This window comes from Podarcis vaucheri (assembly GCF_965113315.1).
Source record: "Podarcis vaucheri genome assembly, chromosome: 1".
Lineage (NCBI taxonomy): Eukaryota > Metazoa > Chordata > Lepidosauria > Squamata > Lacertidae > Podarcis > Podarcis vaucheri.
Genome location: NC_138759.1, coordinates 30,456,065 through 30,477,974, shown reverse-complemented (window position 1 = coordinate 30,477,974; position 21,910 = coordinate 30,456,065). Strand labels below are relative to the sequence as shown.

Genomic DNA, 21,910 nt, shown 5'->3' with positions numbered 1-21,910 from the left:
CATGCAATGACAGCTGCCAATTTGGATGACTTTAAAGGGGGATTAGATAAACTTATGCTGGATAAAGCAATCAATGGTTACACATCATGATTTTATTTAAACTTATACCCCAATGTTCAACATGTTGGGAGGTTTTACCTCATTGTGAAGCAGCAGCTTAAAACCTTCTTCTGTGGGCCTAACACTAGCTGCACCAATTTGGATGTGTCTGTAGATATTATCATTCCAACTTGGCATGACTGTTCCCAAGTGTGAGGAACAGGTTTTTGTCTATGTTTATAAATGGTTGGAGGCCATTTTGAAGCAAGATGGTGAGCAAAGCCATTCCTAAGTGAAAAGATTTTAAACCAAATTTGGCATGAAATCAGTTTGCATGACAGTTCCTGAGATGGAGCAATGGACTTTTGGTTTATATTTGGATACTGTTGGCTGTCATTTTGAAGCAGACCGAACTATTCAAAACTGCACTGATTTGGACCGCAATGCAAATAATGTCGCCCAATTTGACAGTGGTTCCTGAAATGGAGGAGTGGTCTTTGGTCTATATTTGGATACCATTGGACTCCAGTTTGAATCAAGATGGTGGGCTGAACCTGTCAAAACTGAAATGATGTTAACCAAATTTGGCAAGAAATGAAAAGGGTTACACACCAGTTTCCGCCAAAGCCCAAACAAAGCCAGGCCAATTTGCTCTGATCTGGACTTTGCCTGAATTGCGTCAAGACAACCCCTGATCACCCTGGGTTGGGCTGCCTGGAGGAATCTAGGTTTGTTAATGGGTGGGTTGCTGGGAGGAGAGTCAGGCAGCCTCTGCCAAATGCAACCCATGGCTGCTGTAAGAGGGCTTTCAAACAGCCCTGTGCTGCATTTTGACTTTAGATGCATGTTCCCAGCAGGGGAACACGTGTATGCAGTCCATAAGTGCAACTGAACCCTTCACCTGCTAGCTGCAGGGGTTTGCTTTACGAGCATGTTACCCACAGGTAATGTGTTTGGAAAGTAGACCATAGCAGGATTCCAAAGGAAATGGCTGAAACTGCAGAGGTCCCAAGGTGGGAAGAGGAGATTGGGGTGGGGGAGAGGAATAGAGAAGACCTGTCTCCTGTTCCTGTGCTGAGCCAGTGCCAGAAGACAGTTGGTCTCTCACTGTCAGTTATGTGCTTCCCCCTCCATTGATGATGACTGCTGATGCAGGAGCCAGTTGAGGGATGGTCAGAAAGGTGAGTCTGCTAAATGGCAGCCACAGAGTTGCAGGTGTTGGTGGCAAGGACAGCTAGGGCTGAACCACACCTTGGTGGGACACACTGGAGGAAACTATGCAGGAGCAGGGCAGCAGATTGTGGAGGCCATGGAAGCCTGTCGAGCCCATGCAGCAGCACTGTAGGAACTGTGTGCCAAGGGTGCAGCTCTACTGGCTGAAGGGGTCTGCTGGTTTGCCAGCATGTTTCCTACAGGGAATGCATGGGTGAAACAGCACCCAGTAAGATCCAGCCCTTCTGCTCTCTGCGGTTCAATTGGGAAGAGAGGAAAGGGAGAATCAGTGTCTTTCCCCTGCTCCCCCTCTCCTGATCTTATAGGACTTTAAAAACCTTAATTAAACATTGATTCAAGCCTGGATGCAGGTCAGGTTTCCCCCAGGTCAAGGTCCTGGAATGTAGATGTGTGGTGCTGTACACAGCCCTGAAACTAGCAAATTACACTTTCCATTTAAAAAATTCAGTATGTTTTTGTTTCTTAGAATTTGTCAGCAACACCAGGCTATAACTAGCAAAATGTATATATTTATAATAAATTAAATAGTAATAATAATATTGCCATTATTACTTGTACCCTACCCATCTGACTGGGTAGCTCCAGCCACTCTGGGTGGCTTCCAACATATATAAAAACATTATACATTAAAAGGCTTCCCTATACGTATAGGGCTGCCTTCAGATGTCTTCTAAAGTTTATATAGTTACTCATCTCCTTGACATCCGATGGGAGGGTGTTCCACAGGATGAGTTCTACTGCCGAGAATGGCAGTAATCCAAGTGGGGGATAAGCAGGGCATGTACCACTCTAGTGAGATAGTGTGCAGAACTTGCTCAAATGTACCGTACCATCCTAGAATGAATTCTTCATATGACTAAAAAAATGTAAGCAATGAACAGGCATCTGATCTCACTGGCCTGACATTTTGGTGCCTTTGCTAAGACCATTGAAATGACACCCTATTATATTATTATAATTACAGTATTAATATTATTATTTAAATGAAATACAGTGGTACCTCAGGTTAAGTACTTAATTCGTTCTGGAGGTCCGTACTTAACCTGAAACTGTTCTTAACCTGAAGCACCATTTTAGCTAATGGGGCCTCCTGCTGCTGCCGCGCCGCCAGAGCCCGATTTCTGTTCTCATCCTGAAGCAACGTTCTTAACCTGAAGCACTATTTCTGGGTTATCGGAGTCTGTAACCTGAAGCGTATGTAACCTGAGATACCACTGTAACTGATAGTTTGTTGCTTCTTAATTATGTCCAAAGTATGCTGGCTCAGGCAGGCTGCCCAAATGTAGCCAAGTGGCTGAGCTCTACCCTACCACTAGGTGGAATAAAGCAGCCTGCCTCAAGCAGATTTGGGCACTGTTAAAATAGGAATAGCACCTCCTCCAATCTGTTCTGGAAGCTGTGTCTGTAGCAGTTCTTCCTTTCCTTCTCCCTCTCCTTTTTTTTTTTTTTTGACTGTTGTCCTGGAAATAATTGTCATACTTTTCCTGGAAATTTGCCTCCTCCCACCTCCTGAAATTGTACACTATTTCTATTTTTGCTAATGGACAACAGGTTTGCATGCATGCTTCACCCATATTCAAACCAATTAATTTGTGTAAAAGAGGGAGTCTGTAAAGCAAAACTAGTCTGAGTCTTGACTTAACTTATGCTAGAAGGCAGAATAAACTTAGTGACTTGGTGAATGTGCAGAGGTGCCAACTTCCAAGGGATTGTTTTTTAGGAATGGCCCTACCTTCTTGCTCACCCCAGGAAGAGGAAGGCAAGAAGCTGCCACATTGGCAGGATGGGACATGAACCTGTAGTCATCTTTCTCTTGGTAGCAGTGGTGGCAGCAAGGATGATTAGACACAAACCTGCAGGAGGGGTGGGTGGTGGGAGTGCAGACTTCCTCACGCTATGGCAAAATATGTAGATCTGACACCGACGTTTGGATCCTTATGTATCCACAACTGCCCCACCTATGCAGAAGACGTAGGTGTTAGAAAACGCTGAGACTACCTTGAGAGAAAAAAGTAAGGAGGGAGCTCTCTTAAGAAGCCCGATGAAGACAGCATGCTTAGTGGCTGTGGAATGTTGACTGTATACATGACGATGGAAAACTGTCCCAAGTGGAATTAAATGGAGTGCAATGGAAGAGGGCTTTGCTACCTGTCTGGAACCCTGAGCAGGAATACCACAATATTACACTTGTTGCACTGTAAATTTCTTAGTCTGTGTTCTGGCCTTTTGCCCCACAAGCCGGAGGCAACTCTTGTGAGCAAACTGCAATGTTTGGAACCCAAGCTTCTGGTTTTGTTCTAAAGACTGCATAACTCAAGGCCCATCACTTTCTTTTTGTGCCCATTTGTTACGTGGGTGAGGTGGCTATTATTGTTATGTGAAGCAAGCTCAGCTCCTTTGATGGATGGCCCCGCATCAGGAGTAGGCCTGAGGTTGATTGGATTCTTTTTCACACAAATGCACCCTGAACAGTATGTGTCTGTGACCTCAGAGTGTGCCCGCTCAAATTCAATTTGTTTTTGGCAAATATGCTGTGGTGCATTTATAGTTTTATCAGTTGCTTTTTGATTTCTGTTGGGCTGTGGCTTTGCAAACAAAGACAACCACGATGGTCTATACGTATTGGCTTCAGAGAGACTTAACTGATGAAGTTCAATGTGAGGCTGCTTCTGAGGTTACATTTTTGTTTGTTAAATTTCTATACTGCCCTTCATCCTAGAATCATGGAGTGGCATACAGTTTCTCTATGTAGCTAAATAGCTACAGCATAGCTATAAAGATACACACACGTGCCTTTTTGAAATGATCAGGTGCTGGTATAAGATCAATAACGCAAGTCAGAACTACAACAAAAGTTAGCAGAATGGAATACTACTTTCTGGATTCCAACCAATCCATTCAATCTCACACAGTTGACTGTCAAAAAAGTAAGCATAACATGACCACTGTGCATGCTCAGTCCTATTTTTGTGGGGGGAGTTTCCCCCGTAATTGTAGTATTCCTGCAGACTTTGGGGCTCCTTTAAACTTAGTGATACCTTTGTCTTGTATGTGGGGGGCTCTACTTTGGCTCCATAAGTAACAGCATTCACCTTCTAGTGAACCATTCTCCATTCTCCATTTCTCTGACCAGGTCCATACCTGCTTAATTTCCACTGAAGCTCTAGGGCAAGAGTGGAAGCCTCTTTTCAGCCTGAGGGTCCCATTCCCTTGTGAAAACCTTTCAGGGCTCAGTTGTAGGTGGGGCCACAATTTTCCAGTTATGACATAACTATCCCAAGTCACAACGCAGCTTTAGAGCTCAGCGGTCAACAATCAACATGGTTTTCTCACTGCGCCAGCTGCTATTTGATCCTGTCATCTGAAAAGGACTCTTCACACCACCCAGCAAGATAGGAAGCTTCACAAGATCATAGAATCATAGAATCATAGAGTTGGAAGAGACCACAAGGGCCATCGAGTCCAACCCCCTGCCAAGCAGGAAACACCATCAGAGCACTCCTGACATATGGTTGTCAAGCCTCTGCTTAAAGACCTCCAAAGAAGGAGACTCCACCACACTCCGTGGCAGCAAATTCCACTGTCGAACAGCTCTTACTGTCAGGAAGTTCTTCCTAATGTTTAGGTGATTGTGTCCTTCCACAAGAACATGTGGGGCACCGTCCAGCACGATGGCTCATCCTCATACGGCTTCTGTATAAAGAGCCGTGTGAAACAGAGCTGTATTCTTGCCCCAACTCTTTGGCATATTCTTCTCCCTGCTGATCTCCTGTGCCTTCAGCTGGATTGAAGATATTCAAGAAGCAACGGGGACTGTTCAACCTGGCACATCTCCTCACTAAAACAAAAGTGTGACGGGTCCTTATCTGAGAGATGTTGTTAGCAGAAGACAGCCTTGACTCTGAGGAAGCTCTACAGAGACTCATCAACTATTTTGCCCAAGCCTGCAGGGAGTTTTGACCAACATCCTGGGTCAGGACTTCACCACTACTCCACACATCAGCATTGGTGACCACTCGCTTGAGGTGGTAGATGATTTCATTTACCAGGACTCCACCATAATCAGCAACATCTCCATTGAATCTGAGCATATTGGCAAGGCAACTACAGCAATGGCTTGCTTCTCCAGGCTTGCGTGTTGAGTACACTGCTTTATGGAGGTGAGTGGTCTGCAATTTACAATGACCAGGAGCGATGCCTCAATGCCTTCCACATGCATTGTGTCAGGAAGATTTTGGACATCACATGGCAAGACAGAGTCTCAAACAAAGATGTGTTCTCCCAAGCTCACATTCTCAGCATGTTCACACTCCTGTCTTAGTGACGCGTATGCTGGCTTGGTCAAGTCTACAGAATGGAAGAGGGCAGGATCTCCAAGGACGTGCTCTGCGGGCAGGTTTCTTCAGGCACTAGGCCCGTTGGCAGACCAACTGAATTACAAAGATGTCTGCAAATGTGGCACGAAGGCTGGCAACATCAGCCCTGCTATGTGGGGATCCCTTGTAGATGACCACAGTGGCTGGAGACAGTCATTCAGGTTGTGCATCCATAGCCGTGACCAGAGAAGGAATGGCCACTGGGAGGAGTGTTGAGAAAAGAAACCCCATGGTGCGTCTGCAGCATCACAACTGGACGCCTTTATCTGCCCCAGCTGCAACAAAACATGTATTTCCTGCATCTGTCTGTACAGCTACAACAAGGTACACTCCTCCATTGTCTCCCAAGAGAGACAGATGCCAACAACTACTTATGTGCTGAGTAATTTCACCTTTTGTCAGCATCAGTTTTTGAAACAAGCTTTCCTGTTCAGGTGGGCAATTGGCTGAAATTGTAATTTTTAAAAAATCAAATACTATAGGCAGGTTATTTACTTTAACCTCTCCTTCCTCCCCTCCCTACCTCCCAGCATAGTTGCACATACAACAGTCGCCACAATCCTAGGCCTCATCTGCACTATACATTTAAAGCACTATACATTTAAAGCAGTATCATACTACTTTTAAACAGTCATCGATTTCCCCGAATAATCCTGGGAACTGTAATTTGTTAAATGTGCTGAGAGTTGTTTGGAGACCCCTGTTCCCCTCCCAGAGCTGCAATTCTCAGAGTGTCAATCCCTCTTCCCATGGGACTCAGGGGCCTTCTTTGGACAAAACATGCATACAATTTGCATTGTCACTCAGTTTTAAGGGTAAACAAGGCCCGCAGGCCCTAAATATAGCTCTATGAACTTTGCTCAGGCCACACACCTGCACCAGATCATCTTTGTGCATATTTGCCTGGTTGGAATGTGTCCTTTAACTTTAATGATTCTCCTTGCTTGCCTGGATGGACAATAGAGAAGGATGTCCAAGTGTAAATAAACCACCTTGACTCTATAAAGGCCTGGATAGCTCAGTTGGTTAGACCATGGTGCTGAGAACACCAAGGGTGCAGGTTCAATCCCTGTATGGACCAGCTGCATATTCCTGCATTGCAGGGGGTTGGACTAGATGATCCCCAGGGTCCCTTCCAACTCTACAGTTCTATGATTCTATGATTCTATAAAGGTACAATTCACATTACAGTGGTACCTCAGGTTACAGACGCTTCAGGTTACAGACTTCGCTAACCCAGAAATAGTACCTCGGGTTAAGTAATTTGCTTCAGGATGAGAACAGAAATCGCATGGCAGTGGCGGCAGTGGCAGCGGGAGGCCCCATTCGCTAAAGTGGTACGTCAGGTTGAGAACAGTTTCAGGTTAAGAACGGACCTCCGGAACAAATTAAGTTCTTAACCCAAGATACCACTGTAGTTGCTCTGCCCACTTTTGCCTCTGGGGGGACCTCTAGGTAGCTCCCCAAGGAGGGAATGTGGCCATCTAGCTGAAATATATTCCCTATCCTTGTCCTAGAACATGACACAGTACAGGGAAATCTGAGCAGGTATGTATGCCTGTGACTTTGAAACCGTGGGACACCTTTTCTCCCGCCCATTTGGAAATTTCCCATAGAACCGATCTGCTTTTAGAAGGGGGGGGGGATAATTTTCTACGATGGCACAGTGACCGGATTTCTGCATTCGCCGCAGCACTTCTTGCTTATGGGATATTTATGGCTAGGTGACTAAAAGAATGTCTCTAATAGCTATCTAAGGGATCTTATTATTCCCAGAAGGATGGAATGAGTTTTGAATCACTGTGTTGGATTCCGCAAGTACTTCTCCCTCCCTTGCTAGGCAATGATATACCATAGTGTGCTTTCAATATTAGTGCAATTGATTGGTATTTCACTTCTAATGCTGCCAATAAATTACCTTGTTGGTCTACGATTGTTGGGAAAGGGCTTTTAAAAAAAACACACAAAAAAACCTGCTTGTGATTCTGCTTATGTGGTGAGGTGACTCATCATGGCAGGACAGTGGCTATTAATAATGCTTTATGTTCCAGATCTGTTGCTCTGTGCCTCTCATGTTCAGGAGAGAAAGAAAGCAGGAAAGGAGCTGCCTTTTTACGGGTTCTGTTTCTGTTGCTTGAAAGAGCAGGAAAAGCCCTGGAGTTTGCCTTCTCCTGTGCCAGGGGAAAAGTACTCAGATAGGAAGGTATGCGGGGTTTGGGGAAGCACCTAAAAAAAAAAAAAAAAGGAGGCATGTGTGAAGGAAGAAGCAAGCCTGAATGTAGTTCTAACAAGTACTAATTTTATATGTGAAGCGTGCTCATGTGTTTTAACTGTCGGATGCCAAGGAGATAAAGAACTACACAACTTTTAGAAGACTTCTGAAGGCAGCTTTGTATCGGGAAGTTGCTAATGTTAGATGTTTTATTATGCTTTTATATGTGCTGGAAGCCACCCAGAGTGTGTATGGGGGTGGGGGTGGTAATAATAAAAATAATAAAAATAAAAATAAATAGCTGCAGGGACCAAGGGTGTTCATGTACCTTATTTTGGTACACTGGCTCAAACAAGTCATTCATGGACATGCTGTTGCCTTTCTTATTGGATAACTGGTTTGAGTCCTAAATTGTCAAAAAAGCCAGATGATTAACTAAGAAGCGAATTTCTACTCCACACATGAAATAATTCTCATTTCTAAATGGAGTGACTAGAAAATATGTACTTCTGCATGAGATCTAGTCTTTTCTCTAAATCTAAGGGATGTTTCCTGCTTGGCAGGGGGTTGGACTCGATGGCCCTTGTGGTCTCTTCCAACTCTATGATTCTATGAGACAATTTTGAAGCTTATCTTGATTAGGACAAGGATGCAGCCAAGAAACTTGGAGAAGATAGTGTGTGTGGTTTATCCATCATGGCAATGAACTATCATGTGTGCCTGTTGCCATCTTTGGTTGATTGTGCCTTTTAATTTATCTGCTACTATTTTGTAAGTAATCTTGAGTTAGTTTTGTGTTTTTAAAAAAGCAACTAGTGAGTTCAGTCAACAACAGCAAAAGTTCCAGGCGTAAGGGGCAGCACAGGGGAATAGGCAGAGTTGTTTCAGTGAGCAGGAGATGCTGTGTTTGCATGTGGAATTATCTCCAAATGAAGTAGTTTTGTAGAGATTGATTCTGGGATTTCAGGTAAATCTGCTTACCCCCTTTTTAGGGGTGTGGTGGCTTTGCGGGATGCCCAGCGCCTCCGTTCCCGCTGGCGATGCAGGGCTGGGCGTCAGGGTCTGATCCCTGCTGGAACGTGAGCTTTGGCTTGTGCTCCCGGCTTGAAATCCTGCTCTGCATCAGCTTGCCAAATTGGCCAATGGCAGGCTGGCCCAGAGGGCTGAGCTCTCCAGGGGCGGGCTTAAGGAAGCAATCAGGCTTCCCTCAGCAGCGATGGAGCAAGTTGATTGGGCACCTGGGGCATCGCACATTCCCTTCACCCAGGGGCGGGGTGAGCTGGGGCAGGACACTTTGCGGGGCCTCCAAGGAGTCTGCCTGCCTCTTCCCACTCAGCCGCCCTACAGCTGAGGGGGGTGGCGCCGGCGGGTGGACCGTTAGGGGCAGCGTGGAGCCTGCAGGTGCCCAAGCCACCGTGTCACTTCCAGAAGAGAGATGTGGTTTGGGCATGCTGCAGGCCCCGCTGTGAGTGCTGCCTGGCGTTTTGTCACTCCCCCTCAGTGGTGACACCCAGGGCGGTCCACCCCCATCGCACCCCCTTCCTCCACCCCTGCCCTCATGTCTGCTCCCGGGGGATTTAAAACAGCCCATGCCAGCCCACGATGCCCAGCTCTTCTTTGTTGGATCAACTCATCCACTCTGGTAATTTTGCATTTACAGTGGTACCTCGGGATGCGAACGGGATCTGTTCCGGAGCCCTGTTCACATCCTGAATGGAACATAAGGCACGATGGCACGCCTGCTGGTTGCGTTTTGTCGCTTCCGCGCATCCGCGTGACATCATTTTGAGTGTGCATGCGCGATTGGTGAAACATGGAAGTAACGCGCCACGGAGCGCAACCTGAAAGCGCTCAACCTGAAGCACATTCAACCCGAGGTATGACTGTACTCATTGAATTGACCTTTCTATGGCTGCGGTGGTCGTCGTACTAGTGAGGCCAGGTAGGAATTTGCCTACCAAGCGAATTGGCTATGACCTGGAGGTTTTGCCTACCCCATAGCAATCATCACAACTTTGGCAGTTTTGGCATTGGGTGAGCTTAGCCTTGGTTGGAAGGGGGGTGTACCCTCGCATTCCCCTCCAGAAATAGGGTATCTCGTTAAAGGGATCCATGATGGAGTTGCTTCTGTCCATTTGCCCAGACAGGGGGCTTGGGCATCAGCACTCCTAGAGGCGGGGATCCCTTCAGGGATCCCCCTATTTGATGTAAGTCATAGGAATCCCTGCTGCCGGGTTGACCCTGATGTCATTTCTGGTAGGCAGCCCGGAAATAAATGTTTACCCAATGCCTATGCCAAACCATTTCATCTGTTGTCAATAAAGTTGTGGCCTGATTTGATCCCATTCAACTGTGTGGTCTCCTTTATTGGTAGCTCACCTGAGCGGGGGTGGGGTGGGGTAATATGCAGCCTGGGCCTGCAATCTTGTTAAGGAGTACTCAGTTACTGGTTAACCCCCCCCCCCAAAATGCAAAAATTTATTTGGTACTTATTGGCAGCAGCAAGAATGTTTATGTTGGCACACTGGGTGTAGCAGTATGGTTAAAAAGGCTTTGGGACTTTGGTATTATCAGGAAAAATACTAATTGTAACAGATGCAAAACCACAGACAGCCTCTGGTAGGACCAGTTGTTCCATTTTTATCACCTCCTGGAATGAACACAGTTGCAAATACAGCATAGCTTGAAGTTTAAGCGAGGTTTTAGACTTCCGCAGAAGTTAGCAACATTTTCCTCAATAACAGGAGCTTTCTTTTCATAAAGGTTTCTGTAACTCTGCTTTGGAAAACTCTGATAAAATGTCAATTATAAATAAGGAGGAAATATCTGAGAACACCTGGTGATTTTTTGGGTGGTGGTAGGATAACGATGCTTTTAAAGCAGCACTCTTAATAATCACAGATCAGGACAGGAGGAATTGCATTAAGATGCTTATGCAAGTTGCAAGGTATTTCAACAAGGCATTTCAGTCTGAAAAGTGTCACTAGACTGTGTTGTTTATGTTAGATGGTTGAACGTTGACCGCTGTGTTCAGGCTCCACACAGGTGTCAATAACAGCAGATTCTTGGTGGGACTGTGAATACAGGCCTGCAGTAGGGTTTTTACTACTCTGAGTTGTACCTAAGACATTAGTGCACAGTAGCTTACAGTGTGTGGAGACAATGCACAAGCACTTTCCACAGATTACTCTGAACAGAAGAGAGTAGCATTTTACCTGCTTGTGGCCTCTGGTCCCACGCTATGTACAGATTTGGTGGAGGGCTCTTCCTCACCTACTGCTGCACATGAACTAGCTCACAACCAGTGATCCTAAACAAGTGGAATCCTGCTCCCCCTTGTCTACCTATTCAAATGAACATGTGAAAAGTGCTACAGGGAATGAAGGCAACTGCTGAATGTCCCATACCCCAATAGTTGCTGCTCGTCAAAGATAATACTAGGTGACCTGATTTCAAAATTAAGGCAGCTTTTATCTAATCATATTTCAAAGATGCAGATCAATGCCCTTCATTTATTCTGGAGCGGCTGCTGGTACCCACCGAGACCCTGATTGGGCTTTTGCCCCTTGCTTACGTCTGTGAAACAAGCCCAGAAATTTGCAGTGAATGGCTGATAAGTGATATATGAAAGTTGTCTTAAACTTCTATTCTCTACCTTGTTCCTCTGAACTCTGCCCACCACTCTGTGAATACTAACACTGGCCTATAAATTATCCAGCAGGGCTCTGGCACTTAAGCGGCTGGTGTTTTCAGTGGTGTGCATGCATAATCGATCCAGGAGCCTGCCTCTGCTTTTAGCAGAGGCATTTGCAGAAACCTTGTGCTTTCAAAGCTTCCAGCCGTAGACTGCCCATATGAGGTCCCCCCCTTCATCTTTCCCTGCCATCTCTTTCCGTCCAAACCCTGCATCACTCCCACACCTTTTTCAAAGGGCTGAGTTATCGCCGCTGCGTGTAGAGGAGGGAGATTTTCACAAAGGGTGACATGGAGGCAACTGACCAGTCTGCAAAGAGACATCTCATCGTGTGCTGGATTCTATCCATCTTGTTTCATCACTTTTTGGAATCTGCTTCTTGTGCTTCCCATCAATTTCTCCCTTAACATGTGAAGCATCTTTCTCTGCTATTTTTGGGCTTCCTTGGAGAGCTGTCGCTGCCCGCATGAAGCTCCGTGCATCCTCTGGCTTTTATAGGTTGTGGTACAGTGCACAGAGTGGTGGGCTTCTAAGAATGCATCAGGTTTTCCACTTGTTGAGCTGGATTTTGGTACTGCTGAAATAAAGCCCTTGGGTTGCTGTGGAAAGTTACTGTATTTTCGTTTTGAGGCTTTGGATTAGGATGAGACGATCAGCTGGCTCAAGACTAGGAACCGGTACTGGTATTAAATAAATTGTTCAGACCTTTGTTTAATTCTTTCCTTATAGTTCTCTGTAACTTGACTCATCCCTATGCATGGTAAATGATGGTGATTTTCATGAGTAATATAAACTAAGACCATGCCTGTAGTAGGGTCTTTTACTTTTGTGGATAAATATAATTCTCAGTACACATTTTGTTAAGGATGCTATTCTGTTTTTTCTAGTCAATAACAAAGATGTAAGTTTCCACCCTTGATTCCTACCTTCCTCGACAGTTTTTCTTTTGCAATTATACTTTCCTAAGTATTAAATATTTCCCTTCTTGCAAATAAAAGGGGAATCCTGACTGATGTGCTTTACCAAGGAAATTGTGCATCTGGCTGTATACAGAGTACTGTCAAACATACTGAGTAAACAAACTAAAAGGAAGACAATTTTCCTCTACTTTTTCAATTTTAGTTGTTTTGAGTGTTGTGTGTGAGATAATGTGATAGAAAAATAATGCAGCTGAAATAGAGGTTTGTTGCTGCTTTTGTTGGGCTTTTTTTTTAAACAAAAAACCTACCAAAAATTCAACCTGATCTCCCTTCTGTTGAATTCCAGAATAAAATTGTTGGTGGCAAATTGAACTTGATTAAAGGTAAAGGGACCCCTGACCATTAGGTCCAGTCGCGGACAACTCTGGGGTTGCGGCACTCATCTCGCTTTACTGGCCAAGGGAGCCGACATTTGTCTGCAGACAGCTTCTGGGTCATGTGGCCAGCATGACTAAGCTGCTTCTGGCAAACCAGAGAAGCACATGGAAACGCTATTTACCTTCCCGCCAGAGCGGTACCTATTTATCTGCTTGCACTTTGACGTGCTTTTGAACTTCTAGGTTGGCAGGAGCTGGGACAGAGCAATGGGAGCTCACCCCGTCACAGGGATTGAAACCGCCGACCTTCTGATCGGCAAGCCTTTGGCTCTGTGGTTTAACCCACAGTGCCACCCGCGCCCCTTTTGAACTAGATTAGCTAATGACAATTTGCATTTTGTGTAAGTAGGTTTCCAGTTTTGAGAGCGTGTGTGTTTCTACGTATTTAGGTGATTAAAGATGCATTTTTAAAAGTGGGTGCAAAGATTAGTCTTGGTGCAGTATTGAGAACATATGTTCATAATCATGTATGGTTCCTGAGTTAGTGTACATAACATTCTGTGAGGCTCATCGAAAGTGACCATAGCCTGATTCAGAAGTAAAGGGGAAATTGTGATTTGTTATGTAAATGAGATGTGCTGAGCTTTGGGTTTGTGCAAATTTCCTCTCCTTATTTTGTGCACTATGAGGAAGAGACTGAAAGCATCTACTGGTTTTAAATTTACAACAGTTACTTGTGGCAGTGTTAGAAACTTTTTTCTGTGAACCCCATGAGACCTCCAGGTATACGGCGGTATATAAATTAATTAATTAAATAAAAATAAATAGAAACTGATATGTGAAAACTAAGAGCCAAATGGCACCTTAAACTTAGGTTATAGGCACCACAAAGGAATATCTAGGCGTACTTTTTAAATAACAGCAATACAAAGCTGAAAATGAATGAGCTGCAGCTAAAATCTTGTTTAAATGGTCCAGTACTCTACTACTCTGAAGACTGCAAAAAACAAACAGGGCCATCTTACCCACAGGCACTAGGGGTGTGGGCTACCTGGGCGTCGGGCTCTGAGGGGCGCCAGGCCGAGAGTCCAGGGCCTGAGTCTGGGGAAGAGCCTGCCCGTCGGTCGGAGCGCCGCAGTGGGCTCTTCTTCTGTGGGTGGCTCTACACTGCGAGTTTGGGGGCGACTGAGCCAGTGAGATGCTGAGGCGGCCGGCTGGCTCCGCCCTCCTGTGCGCCTGGGGCTGGGCAACCTGGGTTTCAGATTTGGGCTTGTTCTTGAATGCTGTTTTTTTTAAAAGAACCCACATTTCCTTGGATTTGGCTGTAGCTTTCCAGTCAATATCACTTCCGCATACGTTTATTCATAAATCTGTTCCATCTGGTTTCTGCATTAATCTGCATTTTTTAACCCCACCTCTTGTTTAAATTAGCATTTTAATCTCATACACATTTCTAAATATATTTTATCTTAAACGCACACACACACACTTTGAGCTGAGAGCTGTGTTGCAAAATTTGGAGAAGTGGAATATGAGGAATAATGACATTGCAATCTTTGTATTAATTGAAAGGTGCAAATTTGATTGGTTCACTTAAAGATGCAGACCAAGGAAAATTCTCTACCATCTCTTCCAAGGCTTTGTTCTAGCGTCTCTTGAAACACAGAATTGTGTACTTGTTGTTTCAGAAAACCGCAAATATTCTACCTTTGTTAGGCCGGTAAAATCTCATTTGCCTCCATGATATCTTTCTTCCAGAACAGTTTGACTCAAAGGTCAGGCCCTGAATTAGTGTTTAAACAAAGGCATTAGTCACTTTTACTGATCGTTGAAAGACTAAAGCTAATGCAATTGTATAGTTGAATGTGTAGAGCTGGAGATTCCAAATGGAAACACTTGGGATCTGCTGTTTCCTCATTGACTGCATGTGCCTTTGTTCACTTTGCCTTTCTTTCTCCTCCTGTAAAATAGGTACACTGAAGCAGTAGGCTGAGGGGAAGAATTAATAGCTAAGAATGCTTGAGTGGTGCTTCAGTGACAGTCAAGAGCCAATGACTTTGTCCTTTGTGCTTTGTCTCTTACAAGAAATGGAAGAGTATTGCACCGTGGGGAACAAAGGCACAGAGAACAGGGAGCAAAAGTAAGCAGGCTGCATGGTGTGTACTATGTTGCTGCAACATGGAGGCAAAAGCTAAATATGTCTCTCTCTCTCCCCCCCCCATTAACATTTAAGAGCAACCTCCTTTGCTTGGAATGTGTGGCTGATAAATGCAGAAACAGCATATGTATGTAATGTAAAACAGGTTCAAGCTAACATAGTGCTGTTCATTAATTCCAATGGCTCTATAAGTTTAATGCAGCCCAGTGTGTTCAGTACTTTGTAATGCTGAAATGTTTTTCATGATGGAACAAACATATATTTAGTGGTGTGTGGGGTTTGCATGCATTCTTAAGGCTGGTTGTGAAATGGGCTTCGGTTGTTGCTGCTGAGTATAGTTGGTATTTATTTTGATTTATTTATTACAAAATATTTGTATACACTACAATTTTATTTTAAAATATCAAAGCGGTTTACAGCCATAGTATGGTGGAACCCAAGGTTTTACTTTTTTTTTTAAAAAAAGAAGGTGGTAAAAAAGGTAATCCCAGAAGCCTGAGTTGCCCAGCTTCAATCTCAGCCCTCCAGATGTTTTTGGCCTACAACTCCATGATCCCTAGCTAGCAGGACCCAGTGCTCAGGGATGATGGGAATTGTAGTCTCGGAACATCTGGAGGGCTGAGGTTGAGGAAGCCTGTATTAGACTCACCGGGAACATACAACATTTTATAAATGCAAAAGTGTTGTTGCTTTTGATACAGAAAACTCTACATGTTTTTTTGTTTTAAATCAGCTTACCTATTGGGTGGAGTGAGATTTGGGCAGGAGAGAGCTTGAAAACAAACCCTGCTCAGTTCTTGGCACCTTTGTTTAACCTAAGGGCAGATGTCATCTCTTCTTCATCAGTTTCCCATCTTTAAAGACTACTTTTTATTATTCCATTGTGCTTTATTTTGCTGCATTACAATCCCAGTTAGTTACTTTGAGCATTGGTGGAATGGTGGAATTTGTTGTAAATAAATAAATGAGATATATTTAAAATTTGCAATACTTTTGTGCTGCTTTTCCAGCTCACAGCAGTTTGCAACCAAGCGATTAAAAACAGTGGTCAGCAATAAGAATGGGAAATTATAACCAGCACAGCAGCAAAGCAATCCAAAGAGAAGAGAGAAAAATCACATAAACAGGGATGGGGATCCTGTGACTGTTCAGATTTTTGTTGTAGGTCAGCTCCTTGCATCCCTGACCATTGGCTAAGCCCAGGTAGGGCTTCTGAGAGTTGTAATCCAACAACCCGTTAGGGGCCAGAGGTTTTCCATCCAACATAGGCCAACTGAAATAAAAAAAAATATGTTCAAGTGGAATTTAAAAGTACCCAGTGCAGGATCTCCCTGGGCAGGGCATTCCATGCTCTCAATGCTGCTGTGAAGACCCCTTCTCACACATTACCACCAGCTTCACCTCTCGTGGTGGTGGAGAAAATATTATGGATAACATATAGGAACAGAAGATAAGCTAGGCAAAGGATTCTGAAGCATTTTGCTCACAGAAGAATGTCAGTAGGAGTTATTCCTTTTCCAAAAAGTTGGTGTTAGTGGGGAGAGTCTTCTTCAGCTTAAATGGTAAGCAACAACCACACACGAATTAAGTTTCCACACAGGAACAGAGCTGCTCCAGGGATGCATTTAAAGTGCCTTCTATGTGGTGTTTGTTCTGTGCTTTGCTCCTGGAAAGACTATGTACTGTAGTTTGTAAGATTTAACCCCTCGTTGTGTGCTGTCACACATAAGCAGAGGAACAGGGCCCTCGTTCTACTCATGTATCTCAGTTACTTGTTACTTTTCAGATATATGGGGGGGGGGGAGGGGGTAACTCAGTCAAGTGACATTTTGAGTGGGACCCAACAGTTCAGCTCCATTCTTCCTTCGATGTTGAGCAACATGTGAAGACTGCTGCAGAAATGGGGAAGTTCCCAACTCAAATCTTGCCTTGGACATAAACTCTGAGTGGCCGTTTCGACAAGTTCCCTTTGCTTGGCCCCAGCACCTTATGGAGATAATACACTTCTGCCTTAAACAGCCATTGTAAGGATTACTGCGATAATGTAAAGGAAGTCTTTTGAACACTTTGCTACACTGTTATCAGAATACTTGTCCTTAAAGCAGACAGAGCACTTCTCAAAAAAATAATAATGGAAAAAATGCTGAGGTCTCTTTCCTCCCTCCTCCCCCCCCCCACTTTCTCCTGCTGTGTTTTGTTTACAGAACTTGTTCCATTATAGCTGTCAAAGTAAATTTCTTTATTCACTCCTTTGGACAAATCTGTTAAAGGCTCATTTGGTTAGTGCATGCTCTTGTCACCTCAGGAGACCCAGGATGAAGTGGATCAGAGGTTCCAAACAAAGTAAGTTTGCTGACCTTAGCTTGTCCCTAGAGAGCCTTTTTGTCCCCATCACAAGGCATTTCACAGTTTGCCTTGAATTGCAATCTCTGCTCAGGGGAGGTGAATGAATTGGAACAGCAGGGGGCTGTTGTGAATTAGGATTGATGTGTATTAGCAGTACTGAGGGAAGGAGCAACCAGGTATTCAACAAAAAGCAGAGGGATTTGCAGCTCAGAGCTGAAGTGCAAGACTCCTCTTGGCTGCCCTAGATTTCCAACCAACTTGAGAAATCCTTAAAAAAAATAGTGGAGTGAGTGCTCCCCTCAGTTGTGTGCTGTTTTTGACTTGCAGTGGTGCTTGCAGTTGACAGAGGTGAGCTGACTTCAGTTTTGTGTGGTCTACCTACTTTTACTGGTCTCCTTGAAGACATACAGTTGTTTAAAATGGCAAAGCGAGAGCTCGTTTTTAGGATCCCTTTAACAGCGAAGGCATACACAATTTTCTATTGAGTGTTTCTGAGTATGTACTCTTCCTTAAGAATGTAAGAAGTACCTTATTAATTCTACGTAGTTCAGTCTGTTTTGCCAAAATCCTCAGTGGTGGAGCACATCCTTTGCATGCAAACTGTTTCGGATTCTATTCCTGGAATCTTCAGGTAGGACTGGGAAAGACCTCTGGAAAGACACTCCAAGTCGCTTCAGAGGAGACTAAGCTAAATGGACCAGTAGTCAGACTCAGCAGAGGTGAGGAATAATATCCAGTAAGCAAACAGGATCCTGAGTTCCCACACCCCTTGTGGGCTATTTTGACAGCTGGGAAGGGTGGCCCACCTGTCACTTAATGTCACAGTGACATCAGATGACCCACAGTAACACTTTTCCTTTGTGGGTGTGGCTCAAGTTGCAGATGCAGAACAAAGATCTCTTGCACCACTGGCTTGAATTCAAGCTGATGATTGAAAGGAAGAATTGGGAGTGTGCTTGAAAGTCCACTCCCAGTTCTTCCTCATTTTAGTGGCTGCTTGAAATTCCAAGTCTCGGTTTTGTTTTCTGTGCCTGGTATCCCATATGTTGCCAAGTGCGGTGAAAGTGGGTGCAGCGTGCCAAAAATGGCCTGATAGGCCATATTGGGCCCACAGATCAGAGATTCCCCACTTTGGGAGTATAGAGTCACATGTTTTGATTGTAAACACTCAATTGGAAATTGACTAGCAGATCTTGGTCTGCTGTCTGCCCACCACTGAGTTATGACAATGCACTGGAACTAGACTTTAGTTAAACACGCAGTCCACCTCTTCCTTCACTAGAAGTTTGCTTTGTGCAACAGTTGATTTATGAACTTACTTTGTAACTCGGAGATGAGGAAGCTCTTGCCTTGAGGGCTGAATGCAGCTACCCAGGCCTCTCTGAATGGCGGCTGGGACTCTTCCCAAGTTCTTACTCTTCATCAGCCTTGCTCCATGGGTGTGCCCCATGGCTGGGGTGTGCCCTTGAATGGCAGAAAAGCTTCTCACTTGCCAGGATGGAGAGAGATGAGCATAGAAACCTGTTCTTTTTTTAATGTGTGGCTGAGACTGTAGCCCACTGCACAGGGTTAAGAGTTGTATCTCTGGCCCCTGCCCACTTGACTTCAGTCCCACCCATCAATGACATGTGGCTTCTGGAAGGTTGCTCTCAGGCTGCTGTAACCTACAAGCAAGTGGGATGATGATTGGCTGCCCACTACCACCATCTGGAACAAGATGCTTGGAAATCAACAGAGCTTAATTTGGGCCCTGGTTTACTGATGCCTTAGCATCAGTTTTAAATGCTCTCATATATTCCTATTATATATATTATATGTAAGTGCCTCCTGAGTGTATGCAGAATGCATTTTCTTCATCACTGAGTAATTGCAGAGCACCATCACACAACGAAGATCAGAGGACTTCCAAATGAGAGAGTGGTGCGTCATAATAATAGTTGTGGGGACAATTTTAATCAGCATGGCAGCATGCAGGAAGGGGAGGAGCAGCCCTTCCCTCTCCAGGATTCAGCCATGACTCTCATAAAAATAGCCCCCTGCACTACTATTTGCTGGGGGGGGGGTCTCCTACTGCTGCTTTTCGTCAGAATTTTGGCTGGAGAGGCACTCCCTTTCCTGAGTGCGGCAGTCACAATGAAAATTGCCTCCATGCCTACTACTAACTCTAAAATCCATGATGTGTTTTTTTTAGTAATGGATTTGGCACTGCATGAAGTTTGGTCCTATGCCTGGACGCTAGGCTACCCAGGACGAATCCCCTGTTACGCCCTATATCATGCCTGTCCACTTCAGGTACTCTCTAGAATTTCCCTCCCCCAGGTATTTTAGGCCACTCAAGCTTTCCGTGTCTAGCTCCTGTCCTTTGCTTTGACCATCTGCTCATTCTAACAGTTTTATTCCTGATGGCTTTCCCTGCTCTTTTGAACCAGGACCTTCAATATATCTACTCCAGGATCACTTGGCATGCCTCTCAGTAGGGGAACAACAGAAGGAGAGAGCCATTGTCCACATGTCCTGCTTACAGCCCTCCCCAAGTCAGCCTTGTTGGAAACAGGATGCTGGGCTAGACGGGCCTTTGGTCTAGATCAGGCATGGCCAAACATGACCCTCCAGATGTTTTGGGACTACAACTCCCACCATCCCTAGCTAACAGGACCAGTGGTCAGGGATGATGGGGATTGTAGTCCCAAAACATCTGTAGGGCCAAGTTTGTCCATGCCTGGTCTAGATGGTATTGCGACACAGTGAAGATAAGGGGGCTTTAAACCTTTGCTCTCCATCATGTTTCTGATCTGGGTCAGGAGCAAGCTTGGTTTTTCCTGCTCCAGAGGGTAGGACTTGAACCAATGGTTTCAAGTTACAAGAAAGGAGATTCCGACTAAACAGCAGGAAAAAAACTTTCTGACAGTAAGAGCTGTTCGACAGTGGCATGGTCTCCCTCGGGAGGTTGTGGACTCTTCTTTCTTGGAGCTTTTTAAGCAGAGGTTGGATGGCCATCTGTCATAGATCCTTTAGCTGAGATTTCTGCATTCAGGGGGTTGGACTAGATGACCCTTCTAACTCTATGAAGATCAGGCCAATAACTCCATATGCCCAAGAATTCCATCGGTGATGGTCTCTGGTTTGACACTCTTGGCTCCCTATATTAGCGCCCTCGTAATGGTGTTGAAAGATGCACAACTATATTCAGAGTGTTTAGTTTTCCTGGACGTTCTATTTTTCTTTCTCCCCAGAAATGCCTGCCGTCCTTGTATTGGACATGTCTAGAAGGCCTTCACAATTTGTGACACACCAAGCTGAAGTCCCTGGCAGGCAGGAAAAAACCCCTGGAATTAGGTAGGCCACCATACACGGCTGGTAGGCTGCATTAAGCTGAGTAGGTCACAAAACTGCACAGGTGTGGAGGTAGGTGGGAGTTGTGGAGTGCTTGGCCAATAAGCAGCATGCCCAGGTTTTTAAATGGGAGATGAAGAAGGGGGAAAGGGATAGAATCAAGTGCTTATAGAATGTCTGTGGTGTGATTGTCTTTAATCCTTGCGCTGTAAAGGTTAATGCAAATGTTGAAGATGTATGCAAAAGGAGGGCCTCTGCTACTTCAGGAAAAGACTCTTTAGCAGAAAAGTAATTATTGATCAATGGCTCCCCATCCACTAAAGGTCTCTTATCGACCCATTTCCTATTGCAGTTCAGCTGCTCTGCTTTTAATCAGTTAATTCACAGATAAACTTCTCCATGAAGGGAGTGCAGTTGCCAATTCTTCTCCCTCCTCCCCGCCCCAACTTGTGGACTAAATAACTTGGAAACGTCTTCATGAGAAACTTGCGTAGGGATGTGCCTCTGAATCTAGCCGTGATACTGCCAAGAAGAAATTATTTTTCATTAGCCTTGAAGACCTCTTACTTGAAGGGCTGCTATATACTCACGGTTTTTCCACATGGAAACTGCTTATGTTTAGGAAGAAACACAACACCCACATGCAAATTATCATGTGCGCTAATTTCACACATGCATGTGCTTTTCTGTGGACTTCGTTTCCACTGACACTGATGATCTTAGTACTTGTAATGGCAAAATGGAGCAGGGTAGATTTCTGAAATGACTTAAGGAAAACTTTCAGTAATATAGCCAGAACTGGGCAATATTGTTACATTATAAGCAACAGCCATCTGCCCTGAGATCTGTGGATGAATGGTGGTATACAAATTTAATAAATAATAAAATAATAACTCTCTTAGCCTTAATTTTAGATAGTTTTTTTTCAAACAAAAGAGTGGATAGCACTTCCCCCCTTCTCTTAAATTTGGCTCAGAATGAATTAAACAACCTGCCTGCCCTCAGATCAGGAGATAGCCATTCTTACTTTGAACTGATACAAGCTAATTCAACCCACTGCAACATGGAACCGCCCCCCAACTGGGAACCTCCAAACTGTACCTTAACACCCGTGAGCCTCCAACTTCCCTGAGTTTTAAGTGCAAATTGAAGGTTGCCATATTGCACAAATACAGGGGTACCTTGAGTTACAAATGCCTCAGGTTACAAATGCTTCAGGTTA

The 21,910-nt window shown here is 44.6% G+C and overlaps 1 protein-coding gene across 27 annotated transcripts in view; it reads left to right on the top strand.

The window, feature by feature from the left end:
* NRXN3 (neurexin 3) overlaps positions 1 to 21,910 on the top strand; it is a 1,220,542-nt gene that overhangs the window by 9,684 nt on the left and 1,188,948 nt on the right. The window contains exon 1 of one of the 27 annotated variants that reach the window (XM_082232030.1): positions 12,213 to 12,231. The exons of the other annotated variants lie outside the window; for them this stretch is intronic. The gene's annotated coding sequence lies outside the window, so the exon portion shown is untranslated. Of the gene's footprint in view, positions 1 to 12,212; positions 12,232 to 21,910 lie in introns of those variants that run through there. 27 annotated transcript variants of the gene reach the window in all.